General features: G+C 44.8%; 1 protein-coding gene and 1 pseudogene across 7 annotated transcripts in view; one reads left to right on the top strand and one right to left on the bottom strand.

Annotated features, from left to right (window-relative positions):
* The first annotated feature begins 371 nt into the window (after window positions 1-371).
* The window catches only part of MGAT5 (alpha-1,6-mannosylglycoprotein 6-beta-N-acetylglucosaminyltransferase), a 321573-nt gene continuing 301673 nt past the window's right edge, over window positions 372-20271 (top strand). For 4 of the 7 annotated variants that reach the window (XM_016164009.2, XM_016164002.2, XM_016164003.2 and 1 more), the window contains exon 1: window positions 483-823. The gene's annotated coding sequence lies outside the window, so the exon portion shown is untranslated. The other 3 variants (XM_016164010.2, XM_016163995.2, XM_016164007.2) reach the window with 3 other exon arrangements.
* On the bottom strand, window positions 8141-8256 carry LOC118614030 (annotated as a pseudogene).

The raw sequence follows: 20271 nt of genomic DNA, 5'->3' as shown, positions 1-20271 counted from the left end.
TCACATAATTAACAGGCTTGCTCAAGGTCATAAAAACCAAGTGGCAGACACTCATACTGCTTCATATAATCCATTCTACGAGGGTGGAAACTGAGGCGCAGGGCATTTGTTAAAGCTGCTTGCACCGGTAGATGATTGAGCCCCCAGTCTTCCCTCACAGGGTTTCACCGCTGAAAGAGCCTTGGTGCTTAGAAGCTTGAACTGCACCACTCTGCAGGATGCAGTGTCATATCAGCATTTGCACACTGCCCCGGACCTTGCTAGAGTGTTATTCATGTCTCCCTCACTCCTTTCTCCCTTTGGGCTGCGGAATTGAGAGGGGACAAGTCCTCTCCGACAGGGTTGAAAATTTGCAGACGGTCCCTTAGAGGCTGGGGCGTTCCGAATTGGCTGAGCGCTCCGCCGGGAAGGGCGGGGAGTTTGCTGAATGTTCCTGGCTGGAATCCCTGCCTTCCAGAGTCGCGAGACGAGAAGCGGTGAGAAGTTGGAGAGGTCGGGTAAGGGAGGGTTGGAAGAAATTGCGGACAGACCCCTAACCGTGGTCAGCTGAGCACCCGAGGAGTGTCTCTGCCGTGTCCGGGCCGAGTGTGGACGCGCCGCGCGCGGCCCCGCCAGAGCTGGGAGTTTGCAGACCGTCCCTGCCGCGGCCAGCTCGGCGGCGGCCCTGCGGCTCCCGCGGCAGCCGCGGCGGCCCCGGGCGCGATCCAGCCCAGGTAGCCGCGCCGCAGGCTCGGGGCGCCGCGATTCTGTGTCCCGCTACGCCGTGGGCCCCGCGGGGACGGTGGCTGGAGGGCACTCCTGGCTGCTGCTGCCCAACAAGGAGGTGAGAGCCACTGAGTCGGAGCGATCGGGTCGAAGCTCGCCCTCTGGGCGGGAAGATGCACGGAGAGCAGACCACGGTGGGCTCAGGGAGCTAAGCGCGGTCGGGGAGAGCCAGCACCTAGAGCGGCGCAGCCAGGGGCTTCCGCCCGCCGCCCCTCTGCCCCTCCGCGTGGGTGCCCCGGCCGCAGCAGCTTTGCAGGACCTGGGAGTGCAGCGGAGGACGCGCCTTAAGGCGCCCACCTGCCTGGGGCAGCCCCTGCCCAGGGGAGGCTGCAGGCCCCCTGGACTTGTGGGGAGAGGGCTCGGGGGCTTTTCAAGGAACTGTCCGGAAGAGGCTTTGGTTATGCGGGCTAGAGGCGAGCGGCCAGGGATGGAAGATGGGTGCTCAGACCGCGGAGGAGTCTTGATGGGATCACGTTGCGGGTGTGGGCCAGACCCGGGCTCTCCCCGACCTGGGCGCACAGAATGGGCTCAGCCACCGGCCAGTGGGGAGGAAAATGAAGGGAGACGGTGGCCTCGGACCCCTGGGGAAGAGGGATGCGGCGAGCGGGCGCTCTGGTCCAGGGGACCAGGGAAGTCCAGCGGTGTCCCCCACCTCTGGGGGATGGCCGGCGGCCCGCGATCCCGCCACCAAGCTCTGCCAAGCTGCCTGGCGGGAGAGGCTGCGGGGAGCGCAGAGCCCACAGCCCACACCCGCGCACACACTCCCCAAGAGCATGCTCAGTGCGGCCCTGGGAACTTCCTGCCGAGTCGCGAGCCTCCAGGCCCCCTCCCCGCCCGGGGCTCGCAAAGTTGGGGGTGGCGGGGCGCGCGAGTAGGAGGCGCGGCCCCCGCCTGTCGCCCATTGGTGTCCCCGTCCTTGTTCCCTGCCTTGCCTTTGCTCGACCCCAGAAGCTTCTCTCGCCGGCAGCCTCCACGACTGGGAACTAAGGCGTGGATGTCATTTCCCGCTCCCCAAGGCCAGGTCCGAGGGTGGCCGGAGGCCTGGCGGTGCGGCTGCCTGCGGGATGTACCTGCTTGCCGTGCGCTTGCCAGGCGCGCAGACCCCGCGCGGTGAGCAGACTGGGCGGAAGGGGGTGTGTGAGCGCGAGGACGTTGGCGCACACACTCGCTGTCACACACAAAGCCCGTGTTTTCGTAGCTACCGCGCGGTAGAGGGAAGAGGTGGCGCTTTTCATTGTCCAGCTTCATTTGGAGTGCCGACAGGGTGGTTGGATGCCTAGGGGATGCTAGAACCAGGCGATGCTTTGGTTTTAAGAAATGCCCGAGGCCAGGTCTAGGGCTGGGTACTCCTGGCACTTACTGCCAGGCGCGGCCCAGGTCCGACGCCGGTGTCTGCCCCTGGCTCTTGCAGTCCAGTTAGGAAAGGTTGGGCACTTACGAGGCTGTGATATTGGGGAAGAAAAAGCTGAGATTTGTGTGGGATTCTGGTGGGATGGAAACACTGCACTTGTAAACACTCAAATTTAAGTGTTGGAGGCAGGATCTCATTCTAGAGGCAAGTGCTAAGATGATGCTCCCCACCCGGTTCGTTGTCAGGACCTTAGCCACTTGGATGGTTTTACTACGAGCTCCGGCACCCCCTCCCCGCCCCCCATTTAGCCACTGTGTCACTCATGTCCTAAGCCTGACCCATGATCAGAACTCCTTTGTTTTTGATTCGAGAAAAATCAAAACCATCACAGATCTGTCTTGATAAATGCATTTTCATCCCCACGTCCTCTTTCCCTACAAACTCTTTTTGTTGTTATTATTCAGGACCGAGTTAAGTACCATCTAATTTTTTGGCTCTAAGTTACGATTAGAGCAAAGCTCTCTCTAGAGGCCTTTTGAGTTTTCTCCAGTTATCAAGTTGATGTCTGAAGTGGAGAGGCCCTGAAAAACGTGGTGATGGAAGAGGGGGAAGGGGTTTGCCCCTTTTAGGGACTGGGAGAAGAGGGGAAGAAGGCCCCTCTGCCTGACACCAGACTCTGACAGAGCTGGGTGTCTGGACATAAGGTTTGAGCTTTTCTTTTCATCTCCTTTGTTCTAGCCTGCCTTCCTGGGTCTGGGATACTTGGGTCTGGGATACTTGTGACTGGAGGCACTAGGAGAAAGGAGTCTGCAGTCCTGGTTTGGGGCTTTGCAAGACTGACAGCTACACAAGTGGTGCCAGTTGGTGTTAAAACAGACTGCAGTGGCAGCAGGCCTAGGGGGCTCACCCAGATCTGCCAGTGGCATCTGTGTGTTCCAGCTAATGCTGCAAAGCAGCTCATGGACTTTTGCATCTCCTCAGCAGTGCGCACTTCAAGTGCTTTGTGCTTGGAAGTGTGAATACAGTACACATTTATATATAGTCACACATCCATATAGGTTTTTATAAAGAAGCATGGGCATATGTATGTGCATATGCTGTGTTCTTTGGTAGCATCTTGGAGCTGGAAGGGACCTCAGGAGATCAGAGGAATTCAATTTTTTTCCCTTTTCATTCAGTTTTGTCAGTTTAAAAATAACCAACCAGCCTTCTGCCCAACTGGCCTCCTAAAACATTGAAATGCCAAAGTCGCCTGGCTCCTCCCCTGAGAAGTGTGGCTCTTCTGGATCTCTTCTAGATGTCACCCTGACATTTGGCATGACTTTTCCTAGTGCTCTACATGGCTTGGGGTCTAAGTCACTACGTAGTTACTCTCAGGTTGATTTTGGCAGTGAGCAGTCTTACCTACAGAGGTGTCTAGAGAATTGCGAAGAACAGTCATTCATACGACTTAGGTCATCCAGGCAGGTAGTTGCTCTGCTCCTTCCTAGTAGCAGTGGGGACTCATTTTTTTTTTCTTCCTCATGTGTCTTCTTGGCCTCCTGGCTCTAGGGAGGTGGGGCAGTGGTTGGGGATGGCATTCTATGTTGATATGGTTATAGTAGGTCTCAGGAGAGCATGTACTTTCAGGAGAATTGTCTCTGGGGGTCTGTTATGGTGGATGTCGAAGTTTGGGGAAGAATCCTGGTGTCAGGTGAATAGTTAACAGATAGTTTTGGCTAAATAAAGGTATATATATATGTGTTTCAGAATCCAGGTACTTAAAGAGCGAGGAAATAACTTTATATTTGGGGGAGAGTGCCATGTGGGTGACAGTTGAGAGGTTTGGTCAGAAATAAATTGGTACTTGTCAGTGCAAGTTTTACTAGGTTGCCTTTAAAGTTCGTAATTGCTTTTGAAGTCCCTCTTAATAGCCAGAAGAGGGCCATACTTTTAAGTTTCTGTTTGAAATTAAAGATGTCCCCAACCTCATCCTCTTAAAGGTTTTAATCTAAGCCATGTCCCTGTACTCTCTTGCATCCTGTGTCACCATCAAAAATCTGAGCACAGTTGTGGTGACCCCTGTGCCAGCTGCAGGTATACTTATGGAGTATTTATTGGGGAGCCACCATGAGCCACACTCTGTGCTGGTGGTGGGTATAAAGATGTCCTTCAAAATTACCTTCTCACTTTTAATTTATCTGACCTTCTCTTTCAGTGTGTTAATGCAAACTAATAGCTCTTGGAAAGCTGCCAAGGTGGGTCCCAGGGGCCTGAGTACTGTAACCATGTTTTCAGCTGGAAGAGTTTGGACTTGAGCTATGTTTGCCCACTTGAGCTGTTTTATTTATTTGTTTTTTTTTCATTGCCACAATGTACTTCCCAAACTCTGACACATTTGAAGATTGTATGTTTGTGTGGGAGGGGTTACATAAATCACTTTGTTTCTTCAGAATCCCACAGCTCTCTTGTCTGATCACTGTAACCTGCTGGAAAGAAAATGCCTTCCTCTTGAGCCCTTTGTCCTTGACAACAATTGGGAAAGGATAGAGAGAGAAGCTCATGGCTGGATTTGGTGGGAGCCATTCGCCCTGTAAACTGGCACTCTCACTGCCAAACCTGCCTTTGTTTATGCCTGCTGGATCTTGGCCCCACCTAGGATGGCTAAGCAGTATATCTCCACTCTGTTGTCCATGAACTCAGGAATGGGATTATCCACTTACTTGGCACTTATAAGAGTTAAGTACTGGTATTTGCAATTTAATTACTTAAAAAAAAAAAAAAAAGAGCCCTTCAAGGTTATCCCTGGAATAATGACAGCCTTATTTGCATCCCTCTGAGATTTTTGTGGCTGGCCTTTGAGGAAATGTGTGCGGCCCACCTGCTCCTGTCTAAGCACCACTCCTTAGTGTTGTACTTCTTAGCAGCGATGGCTTATAAGTCTTGTTCTGCTGGTAAGATGCTTTTTATAAGTATCCTACACAGTACAGTCTTCCGCTATAATAGTTTTGGATCTCTTTCATGTCTCAGTCTACCCATGGGTTTGTGTTGTGTTGGTTGTCAATGTAAAGATAACATGTCTTGGTGGAGAAATGTTAACAAATGGGCAAAAAAATAGGAGAGATGGTGATATGAAAAACATATCTTGTAATTGACATGATTGCAAATGTTTCTTTTTCATTTCATACGCTCCTCACTGCAACACCGAGGTGTAGATAGTAATGAGACTTTAGGAGTTTATGAAACCTCGCTAAGGTCACACACAGCAAGCAGGTGGCAGGGTGAGGATTCAAACCCAAGTGGTCCAGGTCTAGGGCCCATGTTAAGTGAAATATGCTTGTTTGTTAAGGCTCGGAACCTCACCCTGTACTAGCCAGCACCTTCTTTCCAACCAAAGAAGAGTCTTAGATCCTGCCGGTTCCCTGCTTTTTTTTTTTTTTTTTTTTTTTTTTTGCTGAGGTCAAGAAGGTACAGAGGTAGAAGGACTTGCTCCAAGTCTGACCAGCAGGCAACAGTGACAGAGCTGGGCCTTAATTCTGACCTTTAGTTCTGTAAGAACAATTGATAACAACTGATAACAGATGTGTGCCTGCTTTGTTTATAGAGATGATCCAAGATGAGAATGTGATGGTCAGTTGGCATCGTCCCCCCCACTCCTAGAACCTTGTGTGTGGTCACACCTACCTTAACCTTGGAATCTAGTGGGGAGCAAGCAGGTGTGTCCAGATTTTTTTCATGCTCGCAAAGTGGGAGAATCTAAGCAACTCATGTACCTTTAAGTGAGGTGTTCCCTTTCTCAATTCACCTTTTAAGTTTGACATCTTAAGAATGCAGTCTTGGATCTTTACGTTTCACTTTGAAATTCTCATATAAATTCTCCCTTAGTCCCTTCTTCCTTCCTTCTCTATATGTCTTAGAGCTCAAGCTCAAGGTCCCCTTTCAGCATTGATTTTCACTCTTTAGGAGCATGGGGTGGGCAAGGTATTACCTGGCAGAGGCATCAGTTCTATTAACAGTTCCAATAAAGGGCTGATGAAGACATTTCCTCGGGATCTGTAGATCCTAGGAAAATTGCTGAGGCTCTGCAAATATTTACCTGACCACCGGGATCATTGTACTTAAATGGAATTTTCCTATTGGACGGATGGACAACAAACACCATTTCCTTTCATTTTATTCCTTTCATATAACTAGGATTGCATCAGGTCCATCAGTGCTCTCACCTATTCCTGATTCTGAAAGTTTCTGGTTAATAAGTAGTCCTTAGCTGCTCAAGAAGCTTCAAGCTGAGGCCTGGTCAGGGCCCACACCGAGGAGTCAAGTTCAATCATAAGGCAATAGGCAAATGAAGAACACATTCATTCAGCTCATATGACTGCTGTGGGCTTCAGTTCTTATGTTGTAAAGTAAGGAGGGATTGAATGAGCTCCAGAGCTCTGCTCAGTTCTAACACTGTTTAATCCTTTTATGTGGCAAAGGAGGTGTAAAATAAGGAAATAAAATTCCCTTATTGAAAAAAGAAAAAATATTGAAGAAAAACTCAAGTTGTTTTTGCCTTTGCCGGCAGACTCTCTTTAGTGGACAATTGAAATGCGTATCTATAAAGATCTAGTCCTCTATTGTCACAGTTGTCGGGGATGTTTATTTTTGTATATTTAGGAATAAAAAGACTTACTTCTCAGCCCAGAAATAACCTGCTTCCCTTAGTGAAGCTGTTTTTTCTTTTCCCTTGGGAAATTGAAATTCTAAGCAGAAGATGACCAGGCTCCCGAAGTGCTGTGGTTACCTGGGGAAAGTGGCTAAGGATTTGCACTTCCAGAAGCTGTGCCGCCTTCTGTTTACGTACCTCCAGCTTCACTGTGGAACGACTACTTCGAAAGCACAAGGAGACCGACATCAACCTGCTTGCAGCTGCTTTTGTTTTTTTTTTTTTGTTTTTTTTTTTTTTGTGTAACGATCTGTTATTTTCAGCACTGACCTTTTTTTATTTACTGGTGTCCATGCCAATGAGGAGTTTCCTAAATGACCAATTCTTTCTCTCATGCATCTCGTTCAGGAAAGCACTGTCTCTGCCTCATACTGAGTATGATCTTTCTGTTTTTCTGTTACTTTTCTTAGTATTTCTGTTTGATATACTTCCCTTACCCCCTGTCTTGCAATCTTTCAGAGCCACCAAGGTTAGAGTCAGCACCAAGTGGGGATTTGGAGGGAAAGTCACTTTTTCTCTATCCCCCTTTCCAATAATGTTCCTCATGTGTGGAGTCCCCAGTGTTGTTCTGTGAGACCTTTGCCCACGCAGCTTCCAGCTCTACTATCTATCAGGATGCCCTTCTCTCTTTGAGAAAGTTTTCAGCCCTAGTGACTGAAAAATGGTACATTTTCTCCTCCTTCCCTTATGTGATTTCTTATTATTTTGCTTGTTAAGAATAAAGGTGACACTGTTCTATGGATAACCTTTCACTGTACAGTATTTAGTATGCATAAATATAATTCTCTTGGTAAATGTCATCAGCTTTATTCTAAAGGTTCACCATTTCTTATTTGCTATTCTGATGGCCAGTGATTTCCAGAAAGGGAAAGTTTTTTTCCCAGGTTGGTTAAAAAAATACATCTGGCCCCCAGGGTTTCTCAGAAAGGAGTATGGAGCTCTAGTAGGCACAACTGGAAGCTCCAGTTGCCTTGTACGGGGCCTGACACCGAGTCACAAGATCAGCCGGGCATTGTGTCATCATGCCTAAACTCTGACTATGCCAGGTAAGGCTGCTCTGCAGTTAGTTGGCTGTGTTCATGTAGGTCAGTTCAGTGCTCTGTGATTCCAGTTTCTCCTCTGTCAGAGGAGGCATCTTAGCTTCTCCTCCATCTGTGGGATTCTACTAGTGTATCTTCTTAGCTGCGCTAAGCATACTCATCAACTCTAGTTTCTTTGATCTGTCCCCTTAAGAGTATTCTTAGGTGTGTTCCTAGTTTTGAGGTCCTGTTTAGTTTTGTCTGTTCAGAGTTCTGTTATTTTTATTATTTATTTATTTTATTATTTATTATTATTTATACCTACAGCACCTGGTCTTCCTAGGTGGTCTCCCATCCAAGTACTAACCAGGCTCGACCCTGCTTAGCTACCAAGATCAGACATTGGGCTTGTTCAGGGTGGCATGGCCATAGACCATGGACCGTGGCACCACCTGGGCGTGAACCCAATACCTTCTGCATGTAAAGCAGATGTCCTAACCGCTAGACTATGGAACCACATCCTGTTTTTTTTAAATCAATGGACCTTTTGTAAACATTTTTTCTCCCTCACCATGCACATAATTCATGAGATTATAAAGCTCAACAAATTGGGACTTTGTGTGTATTAGTGAATGAATGTGTATGTGTGTGTGTGTCCATTTTCACACACAGTGAGGGCTTATTACCTTTCATTTTATCTATAAAAAGGAGTGGGAGTGATCAGAGATGGAGCTGTAGATCTGGAGTAGTCATCAGTTAAATTAAGTCTCTAGAAAGGTGTCTGTGGAACGGTTTTGTTAATATGGCTTTTCCTCTAGTACGTGCTTGGAGAGTGTATGGATAATGATTTCATTGTACTTTCCTATAGACTACACTAAAGGTTTTCCATGATAATAAGTTGCTCATTCCGTCATAATGCCTTTTCTCTAATTGCCTCTATAAACGCAATCAGGTACAGCTTTCCGTTTTTCATGCCATGCCTGGTTCATGTCCTCCAAGTTTTAGACTTTCAGTCTGGTGGCTTCAAGACAGACTTTTATTTCCTCATTGTCAGCTTTTAGTATAAAGGTATAAGATACAAGATTACCTGGTACTTCTGTTATTGCTGTAACAAGTAACTGCAGACTTAGTGGCTTCAAACAACACAAAATTGAAAAAAGTAATTTTGTACGTCAGAGGTCCAACGTAGGTCTCACTGGCTAAGATCAAGGTGTCCATTCCTTTTGGAATCTCTAGGGGAAAATCCATTTCCTTGCCTTTCCAACTTTTAGAGGCCACCCACATTCACAGGCTGTGCCCTCTTCCTCCAGTGTCAAAAGCAGCAATGTTGAGCTGAGTTCTTGTCCCTCTGCATTAGGCTGACTCTAACCACAACTGGGAAAGGTTCTCTGATTTTAAGGATTATGTGATTAGTTTGGGCCCACCCAGATAATCCAGGATAATCTCATCTCAAGGTCCTTAAACTTAATCACACCTGTCCTGTAAGGTAACATATTCACAGGTTCCAAAGATTAGAAAGTGAACATCTTTGGGGGCCATTTATCTACCTACTGCAGTCCTCAGAACTTTTTGTAAAGAAATGGTATTTTTTTAAAACTCTTTATGTATAGGAACATTTTCTTTCTGTTGAGAAAGTTTACTGTCATAGGAAATTTGCCTGTTTCCTTCTTTTTGATATTTTTGAATACAGTTGTCCCTTGGTGTCCACAAGGGCATTGGTTCCGGGACTCCCATTGGATAGAAGCTCAAGTCCTTTCTCTAAAATGGTGAAGTGTTTCCATATAACCCCTATAGACTACAGCAGGGTATGCCCATATGTCACTTCATTCGTGTGGATTCAGTGTAGTGCTCGGTGTGTGGCAAATTCTAGTTTTGCTTTTTTGGAACTTTAGGGGGTTTAAAAAAATATATTTTTGATCTTTGGTTGGTTGAATCCGTGGATGTAAAATCAGTGGCTGTAGAGGGACTAGTGAATATTCAAATCATAGTAATTGCAAAACACAGTATTTAAGATTTGAGTTTTGCTGTGGCTAGACATTGAGCTACGCATGTTTACATGTTCCAGCTTATGAAATTGCTGGTGGCCCTGCTATCACAGTAGGGAAACTGAGGTCCAGAGGAAACTTGCTCAGGGTCATGGAGCCAGAAGTGGTGGAGTCAAGGTACAAAAGTGGATCTCATTGATTCCAAAGCCTGTGTTCTTTTCACTCTGCCTTCCTGCCTCAGAAGTGATAATGGAAAAACAAAATGAGAAATGATAATGGGAAAACTAAGACTAATGTTAAATCTCTCCACTTCTGCTGAGGCGACATCAAATAATAAATATTGTCTATGGCGGATGGCTTGCATCAGTGGCCCTGATTAGTGGCCTCCCTGTATCCACACTCTTTGCCTTGTAACACTGTAGACCCCAACCTTTCCCTCCCCAACCAATGATATTGGCCATGTGACCAACTTTGGCAAGTGGGGTGTTAGCAAATGCCTTATAAATAGTTTAGAGGAGCCTACATGTTTGCCTTTTATACAGCTGGGCTTGCTCTCTCAGATCCCTGCCACCTCCATGAGAACATGCCTGGACTAGCCTAATGGAGAGGACTAGAATCTTGGGGAGGAGCCAGGTTATATCAGCTGAAGACATTTGAGACCTGCCAGCCCCCAGCCGAACTGTCCGCTGCATGAAGTCTCCTGAACATTTATTGCCAAGGTCAGTTAAGCCTGTCATAGATCACTAGAACCACCTAGCTTACCTGTAGAGTCATGCAAATAATTAATGGTTGTTTTAAGCCACCTAGTTTTGGGGAGATATGTTACATGGCCATTGCTAACTGATACATAGCTCATGTCAGATATTCGAATAGCATAAGAAATATGTGTAGTGTCCCTTTGAAGACCACTCTGAACTACTTATAACTAAATATTACTTTTTAAAAAGTTAATATATTTTTTAATATTCTCTCAAGATTATACTATAGGCTCAAGAACTTGCCTGTTATATCTACTTCCCTATTTTTTTCTTAACATGAAAGTCTTCTAAATTCTTATCAATTTCAGTCAGAAGCGGACTTGTTTTTTCTTCTCAAACTATGTATTATTTTTAATATGGCAGCTTTTGACCTGCAGTAGGGAATTGACTCAGAACTCACATATACATAATGTATAGATCAGCAAGAAAAGTTCATGAAACAGTGCCTGCTCTTCTACCTTTAATGTCCTCTGATGTTTTCTATTCTATTTCATTTACTTAAAAAATGCTGGTCAGGAGTCAGCACTATATCTGCTGCCCATTTTGTAAATGAACTTTTATCACAATACAGCTACTTGTTCCCGTTTGTTCATGTATTGTTTATGGCTGCTTTCAGGTTATAGTGGCAGAGTTGAGCAGTTGTGACAGAGATTACCTGGTTTACACGCAGCCTAAAGCACTTACTATCTGGCCTTTGAAGAAAGTTTTCTGACCCTTGCACTGAATTGATTTCATAACCCATCATTTAGTTGCGACCCTCCATTTAGAAGACACTGTTCACGTGACCTTTAATTCGCCTGATACTCCAGAGGAAATGATACCAAACAAACCTGTCAGATGTGAAAACCAGCCCTTTTTCTGTGTGAGACTCAAGCTTTGTTTTCTGTTTACTTTAATTCCACCGTTAAGTTTTTGTTATTTAATGTTATACCTGTTTGGCTTATATAGGAAACTTTTCAAGCAGTTCTAAAATGTTCTATTACAAGTATTATTATGCCCCCCTCCTCTTTTTCTAATTTAAATGAGGTTCTCTTGTGGAAACTAAGTGGAATTAATATGGACACAAATTCCATTCAAGTGCTAGTTATTTATTCATTAGATTCCAGCAGTGCCTTTTTTTGTGTTATAATGGAGTCCATTAGTGGAAGAGGTAGAGAGACAGTGAGCGAGGCTTCCTTTAGAACACCTTCTGGCAACCGGTCCCTATTGCCACCTTTCTGAATTACAGTGGCATTATTTCTGAGCATAATAAGATTTAGGGACATTAAATCATGGACTTCAGGGGTTGGAAGGACTTCGGGGAAAAAATTATTTTTTTACTCAGACCTAATTGGGCCCTCAAAGGCCAAATTTCTCTGATACTTAAAATTTCCAAGCCTGTCAAGACAGGATGACATCGTTATTTATGTGTTGTGGATAATGAGATTGATGAGAAGGAGCTGAGGCAGAAAAGGCTTCAGAATGATCTGGATATGTCTTTCTAGAATCTGAAATGCCAGGTGAAGAATGGTCACTGGCCCATTTATTTATTGGCAGTGAGAACAGAATCAAAATAAATGGGTGTCGGGTACACCATGAAGAGCTTAGGTAAAGTCTGAGAAATTTTCCCCAAATAAGGTGGGTTCTTTGACATTAGAATAGGCTCTCCTGAGCTTTTTATTTTTATTTTGAAAGGCTTTATTACACACACAAGGGTTGGGGCTCAGTCCTTGGCTCCTACCGTCCTCATGGCTGCAAAGACGTTGCTCAGCTCCTCTCTCTTCCTCTTGGCGCGATGTGTGTCCCCACCCTTTTCTTGATGAACTTCAGGGTCCGCTTGTCCTAGAGACCTTGGTGGCTCCATGGCTTGCTGCTCTCAGGGGGCAAAGCCGCACACCACACTCATCACGTCCCGCGCGAACTTGGTGCGCTTGGGGAGGCGCCCGCCGCAGTTGTGCCCGCGCTCTTGCTCATGCTCTTGCTCACGCTCTTGGTCACCTCGTGATCCTCGCTGAGACCCATGGCCATGGGGTAGCGGAGAGCCACGGCTGCTGTTCTTCAGTGGCCGCCGCCACTGAAGGTGACCCCTGGGCATTTCGATGTTAACTGCCCCGCTTATTTTACGTGGGCGGCCGTCCCTGCAGGTGGTTGGACACGTGTAATTAATAAAGATTCTTCTGGATGCTAGCAACAGAAACCTGCTGGAGCTTGCTTCAACAAAAGGTGAGAATTCACATTAGAGAGCTACAGGAGCAGGAGCCAGGAGCTGTCTGCAGCCTGGGCTTGAGATTCTGGGAACCCCAGCAAACCCCTTTGTTACTCGTCTCCTTATGCCTGGCTGCTGCATTCCCCTCTGTGCCTCCTTCTGCCTTTTTTTTTTTTTTTTTTTTGTCCCTAACGGCAGAACTCTGAGGAAGGGCACTTGTTCCTGGGGAAGCCACCCAGGAAGAGTGATCTTGCTCTTGTAATGCCACTTCCAGTTAGTTTCCTGGGGAGTGTTCCCTCAGTGTCCCAGCTTGATATCACCCAGAGGTGGGCAGAGTTAGAGAACTGCAAAGTGGATTTTGGCTAGCTCTAGGAGTCTTAAGATGGCAGTTTAGAAATTTATGGAGCAGTGGTGGTGGTCAGTGATTTAGGGCTGCTACTCGCATTTATTGGGTGAGGACCAGGGATGCTAATTATCTATGATAGGCAGAACAGTCTTACACCCCAGTATGTATACTGTGTTTTACTGTGAGATGATGGTGGATGAAAAAACAAAACCTGTTTATCACTTGAGCCTAGAGACCTAACTTACACATAAAGATTATTTTGGACATTTGAAGTAAGCATTGACTTTATCAGTCGATGAAGAAAGATTGTGCTTTGTTTTGGAAAATTTGTCAGAGGTGTTTGTCATTTTGAAAAATCACACCACCCATGGCATCATCGTATCATTTATCAGTCTACATTTGTACCTGCTCCATTTTTTTGATTTTATATTAAAGTACAAGCACCTAATCATCCCATTATATCTTCTAGATTAGCCTTGCCCAATGAAATTCATATTGAAATGCATGTTAAGTATATAATAAATATATATATATATATTTTATTCTTATGTCTATTACTTTTAGGGCAATAAATATATATGTTTGAAATTGTGCTTAGGAAAGTTATCCAAGAATTTGATTTCAGATGGTAAAGGAATATTAGAAGTTTGCTGTAAGCTTCGGGCTTTGGGGCTCGTAGAATTTAGAACACAGTGCTAGGGGGAATGACTTAAAGTAATTTTCCCCCAGCCTAATAATTCAACTGATTTAAAAACTCTTAACACTACACATTTAAAAACAAAAACAAAAACTATAGCTCATGCAGCTGACAGAGAACAAACGAACAGAGATATTGGCTTCATGCTACATACCCTTCCCCCTCCCATATATGTGTTTTATGGCTCCTGCTGGACCAAGGCCAGGTTGTGGGTCTCCTCATTCTGGAAAAGCCTTAGCAGTGGGCGATGAAATCAGATTATCACACAAGTTTTATATGTACCGCTTTGTAGGGCTTTAAGGGAATCTGTGAGCTTGCATGAGAAAATATTATATCTGAGTTTCACTGACCTCTAACCAAAAATGAGCAATTCCGTAACTTGTGAATGTTGGCCATACTATAGTAAGGTTCGTGTGTTTGTAATTGTTACCTGTCACTTTGTCACCAGTGTCAGTACTCATTATGATTTTGAGATTATGGTGGTAATTATACCTGCTGCTAGATAGTGTTATTTAATGTACTAATAAATAAGCATATGTATTATTATATTATAATTTAAAAAATATTTTGATAAAACCATATTTAAATATAAATGGCTTCCTCTAATCCTACGTATTTCATTTACGCATCTAAAAAATCCTGAGAAGGGGTCCATAAGCCTCACCAATCTGTTCCGGTATTGGTTCTGCAGAAATCGTAGAGTAGAATTTTGGAGTGCTCTGGGCACTACTCACCCCACCGCTGCCCTTTCTCTTGTATTTATTGGGAGTTGACTTCCTCCTGTCTTGGCCTTTCCCCAAGACTGCAGATAAGGGTGTGGGCTTATCTCCAATTGTCTTATTTTCTTCTTAGACCTGATGAAAGAATCGAGCTTGATTCACCCCTTGGTTCATTCTTTTATTGTACATGAGGAGGCAAGTTTGCCAGAACGTTCCTCCGGGAAGGCTATATTGATCAGAACAAGGTACATGATGCATTTAAAGGCAATATGTAGTGATTATCTGAATCTCAAACAGAAGTGTGATTTCCAGTTAAATTTTTCAAGTGGAGAAAAACCACAGACATTCTGAAGGAAAATTCCCCATATACAAACCAACTTTTCTGTTTTCTTCTTCGTATGCTTCAAAGTTACATATTCACTACACAACTCTAAGAAGTACCCATTGCCCAAGAAATATGTTGCTCAAATGGCTGTAGGGGTTGGGGTGTATTTTCCTGCTACCATATGGCTTCGGGGAGGGGCATTTCCTAGAAATTAGGGTTTGGGTGGAAGTAGACAGCTCCATAGGTACATACTTGATCCTGGTGGCTGCCTTGCCCCCCAGTGAGTCCATCTAGAGAGTGTAGTGCCGCCGCTATAACTGGATTTCTGGGAATGGCGTTAGCCTTTTTCTGTGTCTGGAATTTCTGTTGATAGGAAATGAGTTTGCCAAAGAAGAGCCCACTGCACACTGTTCCTTGCTGTCCTCCAGACAGTCATTGTTGTGCTGCCATGCGCATCTTTTTCCTCTCATAGCTTCTAAGTCTATATTTAGAAGCTGGAAATGATGAACATTTCCTTTTTAATTCTTTAGTAGTTGAGCATGGAGAGGGATCTTCATGCATTCAACTCTTATACCTTGCACAACTGTATCAATAATATTGGGAATAATATTTTTTCACTTTTTTTGTTTCAAAAGCTATGCTGAAGATTGCAATTGAATAGGTTCAAAATTTTAACCTTCATTTTTTTGTGGGTTTTGTTATTGATCAAATTCCTCAATGAGTAAAAGCTACTCCCTTAAGTTTGTAGAAGCAGCTCTATTACATGATCTTGTTACTGCTCATGTCAGACCGAAGAGAACATACATGTGTTTAACAAGCTTATCAGTGAAGTGACAGCATCTTCCTCTTTTGTAAAAGGGAGCAGCAAAATTATGTTGCTTCCTGAGCTGCTGATCGTTATTACTGATTCACTTGCAAGACTGTAGGTACTGTTCAGCCTAATTTTTAAAATGCAATACCTCACAACCTTTTATGGAGAAACTGTCCTATTGTTGGATCCGTAAGGCTAGTTCTTTTGGCCTGAGAAAATAAGAAATTCACAAATCCATTGCTGAAGGGTGACGTTTTCACTCAGTTAGAAGGCTATCCTCCCCCAACCCCTATTCTGAGCCATATTCACTTTGACCTACTTTTTGTAGAGGTTTGTTTGGTGTGAATTTTGATCTTAATCCTGCCTTTGTGGAGAGAGGAAATAAAGTCCAGAAGATCTAGAATATAGGCATTTAAACATCCACAAGTTATTCATTTCCTTGTCAGATGGATGGCAATTAATTGCGTAGCTGCTGGACACAGATCCCATTACTGTTTATTGACTTCATCTCAATGGAAGGTGATACAGGTCCTATCTTCAAACTGATAGTTAAAGGTGAGGCCCTCGCACACAGAGTAATGCTTTTTCAAGAAAGTGGACCTCTTGAGTACATAGCTAATGTCCAGGGGAGTACTGGACACTCCTGGGAGCCAAGCCTTGGGTACATGGTCTAATTCCATGCTAACGATAACCCTCTAAATTAGGTTCCTTTGTTTGTACTGAACAAATGTGAAATTGAGTTATGGAGAAGTTAAATGTCTTGTCTGCAGTGACTCATATAATTTTAAGGTGACCATATAATTCAGTCCAATCCTGAATTGAGAGCCAAAGCAGTAGAAATGATTATGCCAGGATAACAGGCATAAATGGGGATGTATAGTCCCCCTACTAATAAGGTGTAGATTTGGGGGTTAATTCAGGCCTCTAATTCCAAAGGCTGCCTGTTCTTCTAGGTGCATTAGATTGGGCTGCCTCATCCACAAATGAATTGGTAAGGCACATATTGAATAAACTTTTGAAGATGGGTTCTGTGCGTAGGTATAGAGCTAAAGGAAATTCTTCCAAGGCTAGGTAGAAGTTTCCTTTGGCAAGAGAAACATCTACTAGAGATTTTCTTTCACATAAAAATGTGGAAAGGGTTTCGTTGGGAAAGCAGATGGTTTTTGTCTTCCTAAAAATGGTTGTCCATTTTTTGTTTAAAAGAATGAGTCTGCTTTAGCATTTACAAGGAAGATAAAGTGAGATTCATAAAATCTTGTATCTAGGGCAAACATCTTCATAGCTAGTTACTATACGGAGTGACATAATAAATTCTTCAACAATAAAGGATGTAGGTGCAATTTTCTACCTCCGTTTTTAGCACTCTGTCCATGACTATGATTATCAAGGCCGATTTGTGTAACATAATCATTACTATGAGATGTTAAGTTGAAATCCCAGCACGGCCGATTTGTGTAACATAATCATTACTATGAGATGTTAAGTTGAAATCCCAGCACGTGAATATGTTGGACTCCCAGTACTAGACACTCTGGCTTGCGAGGAGCCTCAGACGCCATATGCGAACATGCTCAGTAGAGGTGCAGACACACAGAGATAGATGAAGCTCAAGGTACTTATAACCAATATTACAGCCCAACTGTGAAAAGTAATAAAGATCATCACAGAGCACTCACGCCAGGATTTATCTGTTCACTGTGTCATGTTCTCTTGCCAATTTCTAGGTCAGTCGAGGTGTGAAAGCAAAGGTTTTCTAACAGAGCAGTTCTGTAAATACCATACCTCTAAAAAAGGCCTGCTGGATTGCCATTCATCATCAAGTCAGCAGTGACAATGATGTGCCATTCATAGGCCATCGTTGGAAACCTACGGCCAGCAGGTCATGGGTGAAAATTACATGTTTGGTTGGAAATTAGGGATCTGGCTTTTAATTGAGAGCTGTTACTTGGCTTTCATTCTATACCCAGGTTCCTGTGGGATCTGCCCTCTGAACCTTGGAGCATCCAGAAAAGACTGAATCCAAGACTAGGTAAATGAACTTTTCCAGTGCTGAAGAAGAATCTTTCCCCTACCAGGAGTGACTGGTGGGGCCTGGAGAGGGACCGGGTGGCTCAGGGATTGCACCTGCCCCTGTGATCTGTTTGAGCTGCCCGCAGAAGAAGACAGAACTCTCTGGTTGTCTTTTTGAAGGGCCAGATTTTCCCCTGGAAATAAGAAAACCAGAGGTTACGAGACAGAGAAAGAGACGGAAGAAAACAGGGTTGGAGAAGCAGGGGCATAAAAGAGTAACTGTGCTGCCTTGGGAACAGAAGTCTTGGAATAGGGCAGGAAATATCAGCTGGGAAGTCAGGAGATCTGGGGGCTGGTGCTGGCTCTGCCATTAACCAGCTTTGTGAGCCTTTGCTCTGCAAAAGTGGGTGAGTTGGGTCAGATGTTATCCAGTGTGACTTCTAGCTCTAAAAGACTTTGATGCTGAGCCACTGACCCTTTCTAGGGCTCATCACTGTGGCCCAGAAAACATTTGTTGAGTACTTACACTGCGAGGCATAGAGACACAAAGGTGAATGCAACGCCTGATCCCATATCTAGAGTGGGGCCCTGTCATAAAAGCTCCCATAGTAAAAGTAGTTAACTCTTGTAAAGCATTTATTATGTGCCAGGCAGTGTTACAGATACTTCTTGATTTACATTTATTAGCTCTCTAATTCTCTCAACAACCCTATGAGGTAGGTACAACTGTTCTAATTTTAGAGATGAAGGAACTGAAGCACAGAGAAGTGATTCGTCCTAAGTTTCACGGCTAACAAGTGGTAGAGGCAGGATTTGAACATGGAGCCTGGCTGTAGGGGCCACACTGTAGCTTCTGTGCCGGGGGTGGCTGTCACACATGTTCTTGTTGTCTCCATTGGTAGATTGCCAGCTCTCTAAGGACAGCAGCCTTATCTGACCTGGTCCAATGTAGGCTCTCAGGGCATTTTCGTTGAATGATTAGATGGATGGATAGATGAGATAAACAGTGTCTTCAGGGAACTTACAGTCTAAAGAGGAAGATAGATCCATAAACACTTAGTATGAATGAATGGTGCTTAATCCATCAGGGAAGCGTTCCTTGAGAAGGTGATTCCTCTGAGATTTGAAAGGTGTGCAGAATTTGGGAGCATCAGGTGGGGAAGGCAGGCCAAGCAGAGGGCCATGGGGATTAACTCTACCATTGCCTCCCAGTCAGCTATCTCCAGAGCACAGAGGGCAAGGCAGAGTCTGTTGGAGCTAAGGCCAGGTCAGGCAGAGAATTCCCTAGGAAGGCATTTGGGCTTCTTCCTGAGAACAGAGGAAAGGTTTAAGCAGGGAAGTGACATGTGCACTTCAGATTTCAGATGGGGTGTTCTGGTATATTGTGAAGGGCGGAACAGATAGGAACGATATTGGGGCAGTGGAGAGGCTCTTGCAGTGGTCCCCGCAAGAGATCATGGCAACCTGAAGTGGTGGGGGTGGGGAGAGATGGCTAAGGGGTAGGAGAGGAGGGTGACCCTTAACTAAGGCATGTTGATTTCACGGTGCCCCAGGGCTGCTGATGTGCCGTACAGGAACTCCTATGTGAGTGTAAGGACCAGGGTCTGTGTGGGTTTTGATATTGCCTGCCTTAGGTGGAGGTGAAAGCCAGGAGAGTGGATGCTATTACCCCGATGCCTCAGGTAATGGATCACAAGCACTGGAGGAGGAGTAGGTAGCCCGAGGGAAGAAATAAGGAAGGGCAGAGCTGTTGCCAGAAGTTGGGCTAGGGTGGGGGCGGGAGGGTCTTGTGTGATCCCATGGGTAGGAAAAATCCAGAATAGGTAAATTTACAGAGACAGAGAGCAGGTTACTGGTTGCCTGGGGCTGGGAGAAGCAGGTGAATGTGGAAGACTGCTTAATGGTTCTGGGTTTCTTTTGGGGGTGATAAAAATGTTTTGGAACTAGACAGAGGTGCTGGTTGCACAACTTGTGAATGTTCTAAATGTCACCAAATGGTATACTTTTACAGGTTAATTCAATGTTATATAAATTTTACCTCAATAAAAAAAAGTTGGAAGGAGAAGTGAGCAGGAAGCAAAGTCAGACACATCCAATGACCAAAATTTTCTGTCCTCTGCTTGCTCCTTATGTAATGGGTTTGTTTTTATCGTCTCCCAACCTGATGTTGTTTTGTCTACGAGGATGTAAGCGCTGTGAGATTGAATCCTGTCTCTCTGGTCCTGGCATGTCATCTGGCACATAGTGGGTGCTCAGTAAATGTTGCAATGAATGAGTGGTTGAGTGGATGGATGCAGTTGACAATCAGGCAGGCTCCCACAAGCAGAATGGGAAGGGGGTACTGATTTGGAATCGCTAGCTGAGGACAGCTGAACTGCCTGAGTGCAGAAGAGAAGGTAGACTGTGAGTCTGAGTTTGTTGTTATAAGTTAGGAGTGTTGCTAGGTGATGGCAGTGGAAAGATGGGGATTTGAGAGAAAAAGAGGTCATTGGTAATAACTGGTTTATGGAGGTAAAGGAATATGGTAGGCTATGGACCCGGAGAAAATGGAAAAAAAAGACAGGACTCTGAAGCATGAAGAGCAGACCAGTTTTGAATGGGGAGACTGGGACA

The sequence above is a fragment of the Rousettus aegyptiacus genome, unplaced genomic scaffold (genome assembly GCF_014176215.1).
Source record: "Rousettus aegyptiacus isolate mRouAeg1 unplaced genomic scaffold, mRouAeg1.p scaffold_m13_p_2, whole genome shotgun sequence".
In the NCBI taxonomy this organism is placed as follows: domain Eukaryota; kingdom Metazoa; phylum Chordata; class Mammalia; order Chiroptera; family Pteropodidae; genus Rousettus; species Rousettus aegyptiacus.
Note: the sequence above shows the minus strand (reverse complement) of the source record. Positions and strands in the feature narration are given on the sequence as shown.